This window comes from Penaeus monodon, chromosome 18, assembly GCF_015228065.2.
Source record: "Penaeus monodon isolate SGIC_2016 chromosome 18, NSTDA_Pmon_1, whole genome shotgun sequence".
NCBI lineage: Eukaryota > Metazoa > Arthropoda > Malacostraca > Decapoda > Penaeidae > Penaeus > Penaeus monodon.
In genome coordinates, this window is record NC_051403.1 from 38,073,341 (window position 1) to 38,079,844 (window position 6,504).

Genomic DNA, 6,504 nt, shown 5'->3' on the forward strand with positions numbered 1-6,504 from the left:
CCAAAAAACGGGTAGGGGTAAGATAAAAAAAAAAAAGAAAGAAAGGCCGGATAAAAAAATGAAATGGGTAAAACAGAGAGAAATGAACAAAAAAAAATGACTGAGGGTGGGGGGAAACAAGAAATTCCTATATTTATACTTTATTTGGGGCACCGGTTTATCTTTATTCAGTTTTTTTTTTTTTTTTTTAGCACACTTGGCCCGATTTTTTCCCAGGGAAAAAAAACCAAAAAAAAAACCCCCATTAGTGGAAAAAGCCCCTCGGGGTTTAACCCCTCTAAGGTAAAAAAAAAAAGAGACCCCGAGTATAAAGTGGGCCCCATTTAAAGGTAGAGGGCCGCACGCTTTGTAAACAAGTTTATTAAAACTTCCCCTAAAAGATTAAATAAGAAGTAAAAAAAAATTTGAAGATAAATGATAACCCAAAAAACACGAAGTTAAACAATAAAGGTAAGGGGTAAAGAGAAACAACAATAACAGGAAATGCTAAGAAAACGTAAAACTGGAAAAAAGGGGTAAATTTAAAAAAAAAAAGATAATAGGCGAGATTAAAAGAAAAAAAAAACACATGCACACCATCACACAACTGAAAGGGGAATGAACATAAAAAATAAAGTACAAATGAAATAACAAATACAAACTGACTAAAAATAAAAGTGCAACTGAAAAAAATAAAACTCAATACAGGGTTGTCAAAGTCTTTAAAGTATATTAGGTGCCCAGGGCGTCCAATCACGTTCCCGACGAAAGTCTACGGGGTCCGTCACCGGGAATAGAGAGGGATGCAGCGGGGTTTTTTTTTACTACTCCCGTGTTTATAATGAAAAGTATAATAGAATATAATATCCTCGATAAAAGGCTACAAAAAAAACCTGTTAAAACCTACTGATTGTTAAGGAAAATGTTCAATGAATAACATAATATATGATATTTATATAGGCATATGAATATATGTATATTTATATTCTATGTGTATATTGATATTATAATACATATTTATTATATGTATATTTATATACATATGATATATAATGATATTTAATTAAAAATGCATAATATGTAACAAAATACATATATCAGTATTTATGCAATTTTATAGGGGTGGGGTTTTGTATGTATATGAAACGGAAAAAAGGAGAGTAAGAAATAAAAAAAAATCGTAAATTTTTGACCTCCTCAAGATCCTTATTTAAAAAAAAAATAACCCAAATGGTGAAAATAAGTAATATTTGTAATATACTATAATGTCTAATTTGTATAATACATTAAAGTCTATTATTGTATAATACAAATATATATCACATTTTTAAAAACAAAAACCGGGTAGTTAAGGAAAGGGTAATAAAATTGAAGGATGGGAAAGTATTTAAAAAGGAATGTAATTTAAAAGTATAAACTTTAAAAAAAATATAAAAAAATTTATTTGTAATAACATAAAAGTCCGTTTGAAACCCCCATGTTTTTGGGGTTAAAATTAAAGTACTAGCTATAGATAGATGTCAATGTATTTATCGGTCTATCTACTGTTTTTAAAATAGATAGGGAAATATATATTTGTATTTTTACATATATATACACTTCAAATATGTAATCAAATATATCCTTAAAAATTCATCATACTTTCCCTTATACTCATCCTACTTTTCCTTTATACTCATCACAAGTTTTTTAATCTGTCTATCTATCTGTTTTTTATAAAATTGTGAATAATATTTTGTATATATCATATATATGGGACATTATATGTATATAACTTTATATATAAAAATCTATAGTATTTTCAAAAAATTTAAATATATTTTTCACCATTTGGGTTTATTATTCTTCAATAAGGATCTCGTGAGGGGGTCGAAAATTCCGTTTTATTTTATTTTTTATTTCCCCCTTTTTTCCGTTTCATATACATACAAAACACAAACATATATATAGGAAAAAATATGATATAGAAATGCTTGTATACAATATATGAATGTATATTTTTAAATATACATTTTAAAATATACATAGAAATATAAAATATACATATATATAAATGGTTATATAAAATATACATATATAAAATATGTATATTAAAAAAACCTATTTACTTTTGCCTATATAAATATACTTTTATTTAAAAGTATATTTTACATTGAAGCAGTTTTTTAAACAATCAGTGGGTTTTTAAAACAGGATTTTTTGTACCCTTTGTCGGGGAAATATTAATATTCTTTATATATTTTAATTATGAAAACGGGGATGTAGTAAAAAAAAAACCCGCTGCTCCCTCTCTTTTGGGGGGGGTGGGGGGGGGACGGACCCCCGTAGATTTTCTGGGGAACAGTAAATTGCGACTGCCTCTCGGAAACCGAATATACTTTAAAGACTTTTGGGACAATCCTGGGATTGTAGTTTCCCTTTTTTTTTTCTTTTGCACTTTATTTTTTATTTTCATTTTGTACTTTTGATTTATGTTCAGTTTGGGACTTTTTTGTTTTTTTGTTTAGTTTGCCCTTCTAGGGTTGGTGATGTGTGTGCAGGGGTTATTCTTTTTCTTTTTACTCGTCCTCATTTTACTTTTTTTTAAGTTACCCCCGTTTTTTTCCCGTTTTTGTTTTCTTCAGCATTTCCTGTTTTTGGGTTTTTTACTTTTTATCCCTTTTTACCTTTATTTCTTTTTTCCCCTCGTAGTGTTTGGGGTTTTCATTTTACTTTAATTTTTTTTTACTATCCTATTTAAACATTTACGGGGGAAATTTTTTAAAATAAAATTGTTTACAGAGAGCGTGCGCGCCCTCTACCTTTAAAATGGGCCGCACTTTATACTCGGGCTCTCTTTTTTTCTCTTACCTTGAGAGGCTTAACACCTCCTTGAGGGGGATCTGTTTTGCCGTGTGACTGAGGAGTGGGTGTATGATTTGGCTGCTGATTTTTTGTCGCCTGGATATTTGTAAGTACGTGGCCAAGTGCACATGCTATACATACAAACTGAATAAAGATAATCCGGTGCCTAAATAAATGTATAAATGATCAGAATTCTCTTGTTTGCCCCCCACCCTCAGTCATTTTTATTTGTTCATGATTCTCTGCTGTTTTACCTATTTCATTGTTTTATCCGTGCCTTTTTCTTTTCTTTTTTTTATTTTATCTTACCCAGTACCTGTTTTTATGGTTTTAAAATATAAGAACAAAGAGTCAGACTCGGGGACGCAATCACCCAAACGAGACTAAAGAATAAGGTTGGCAGTACTGCAGCCCTTCACCCTGGCACGCCCGCTACCGCTAGCCAGGGGCGTTGCAAATCACTACACAGGACATACCTTTCACATACAATACATTCAGTTTGCATACATACCATGCATTCAGTATACATACCACAAACTCATTATACTCACCATACATTCATTATACTTACCGCACATCCATTATACATAGCTACAATTTATCATGTATATCAAACATCTTTTTATGCATAGATACAATTCATCATACATATCACACAAACATGACTAAAATTTATTGCTATAACTAACGCCCTTCTCCCGGTGACTTCGGGATATAATTAGCTCTTGTTTAGATCTCAGTGTCTGTATATGTCTATCTATCTATGTATATATATATATATATATATATATATATATATATACAAATGCATACATTTATATATACACATAAATATACATATTTAAGTATATTTATACATATATATAAATATACATAGATAAGTATCTATATATGTAAATATACATAGATAAATATCAATATATGTAAATATACATAGATAAATATCAATATATATAAATATACATAGATAAATATCTATATATGTAAATATACATAGATAAGATAGATAACTGGATTTTTTTGTAGCTATTCGTCGATGAATATTAATAAATGTTGAACCCATAAACAAACTAATTCACATTAAAAAATGGCTACGGTGGATATAAGGACTTCTGGAGAAGTATAAAATGTTCCATACATTTACATTATGCGTTTCATTATACATACTATTCATGTCATTATGCACAGGACATTCCATTCACATACAGTACATTCGGTTAGCATACAAACTAAACATTCATTATAAATACCACATTCATTTCACATACATCACACTCATTATACATAAATACAACTTATACATATTACACATTCATTATACCTAACTATAATTTATTATACGTATCACACATTTATTATATCTAAATACAGTTTATTATAACTAGGTTTTAGCCTGCGTTGAAACACCCTTGTTCCCAATGGCTTTCGGATGTAATTAGTTCTAGATCACATGTGTATGCCGAGTTTCTTTGGGACATATTCTTACAAAAGATCAGATCACCCCTTTCATGAACATAACTCATCTGTGTAACAGTCAGACATAACAATTAGTAAGAATTTGAACTTGAAACTTTTTGCTCTGTGGACAGCCCTCTCTTTCCTTGCATCAAGTGAAGGACTTCGGCCAGACTTACCTGTGAAGGTGTGTCAAGATGTATCTTCTTACGTGTCTTTGACAAATACTCGACTGCAAAAAAGGACTGCTCTCTCCACTGTCACTCTCCTACATGTTATACCTACCTATGTTAGCGTTACCACTACGAATTGTGTGCCTTACGTTATTACTCACACAGAAACGGTATCTCGATATCAGGTGCCACAGCTGGTTTACTCCACAGAGTACGTTACCCAGATGAAGATCAAACAGAAGAATCGTGCATACACTTATACCAGCTATCAGCCCGAAACCATCAGCATTACATACTCGGCTACCAGATCTTGAAGAGCACGTGACACAAGCAGTAGGAACAACTACTGCCACGACTCTATCAACGGTATCTGTTGTGAAGACTCTCACCGCCTCCATTACAACCACTGCAACGTATACTCAAATCGATGTCTACACTTCCATCACATACTTACCTGTATATGTGACTACGACCATGACTAACGCCTGGCCAATCCTCAAGACAGTATACCAAACTGAATACATTAAAGAAGCCGTTGATTACGTGACAACGATTATGGAGACATTAGTCGAGGGATATCAATAAATGCTGCTTTAATTCATAAATAGTTTCAATTACATCACTATCAACACTACTGATTACGGAAGATAGATATAATATTTCTATATATACTTTTCATTATGAACACAGGGAAAACCTTTCACATACAGTACATTCAGTTTGCATATATACCATGCATTCAGTATACATACCACAAACTCATTATACTCACCATACATTCATAAAATTTATTGCTATAACTACCCTCCGTTGAAACGCCTTGTCCCGGTGACTTTAGGATATAATTAGCTCATGTTTAGATCCCAGTGTCTGTATCTATCTGTCTATCTACATACATATGTGTATATATATATACAAATACATAAATTTATATTTACACATAATCATGCATATTTAAGTATATATACCTATATATAAACATACATAGATAAATATTTATATACAAATATACATAGATAAATATTTATATATATGAATATACATAGGTAAGTATATATACATATATAAGTATGTATATATACATATATACACTGAAACAGTTTTCCATAATAATCAGTATAACTTAACATGATATTTTTCCGCACATTCATTTTACACACCGCACATTCATTATAGTTACCGCACATTCACTATACACACCGCGCACTCATTCGACTTACTACGCATTAATTAAACTAGCTACGCATTCTGTATACTCACCACGCATTCATAATACTCGCCATGCATTCATTATACTCACCACACATTCATTATACTCATCACTCAGTCATTATACTTACCATACATAACTACAATTTATTGTTATAACTAGAAATTAGATTTGATACGCATTCATTATACTCATCATACATTCATTATACTCATCATACATTCATTTTACTCATCATACATTCATTATACTCACCATGCATTCATTATACTCATCAAACATTCATTATACTCATCATACATTCATTATACTCATCATACATTAATTATACTCATATTGCATTCATTATACTCATCATAATTCATTATACTCATCATGCATTTATTATACTCATCACACATTCATTATACTCATCACATTCATTATACTCATCACACATTTATTATACTCATCACACATTCATTATACTCATCACACATTCATTATACTCATCACACATTTATTATACTCATCACACATTCATTATACTCATCATATATTCATTATACTCACCACACATTCCTTATACTCTCCACGCATTCATTATACTCATCATCCATCCATTACATTCATTACTCAGTAATTATACTTACCATACATAAGTACAGTTTATTGTTATAACTAGATATTAACCCTTGTTGAAACACCCATGATTTTGGGTTATAATTAGTACTAGCTATAGATAGATGTCAATGTATTTATCTGTCTATCTATCTGTTTTTATATAAATATGTGAATATATATTTGTATTTATACATATATATAGACATCTATATGTATATACAAATATATAAATATATATTC

The 6,504-nt window shown here is 30.4% G+C and overlaps 1 pseudogene; it reads left to right on the plus strand.

The window, feature by feature from the left end:
- Window positions 1-3,910: 3,910 nt before the first annotated feature.
- Window positions 3,911-5,036, plus strand: LOC119584764 (annotated as a pseudogene).
- The last annotated feature ends 1,468 nt before the right edge of the window (window positions 5,037-6,504 follow it).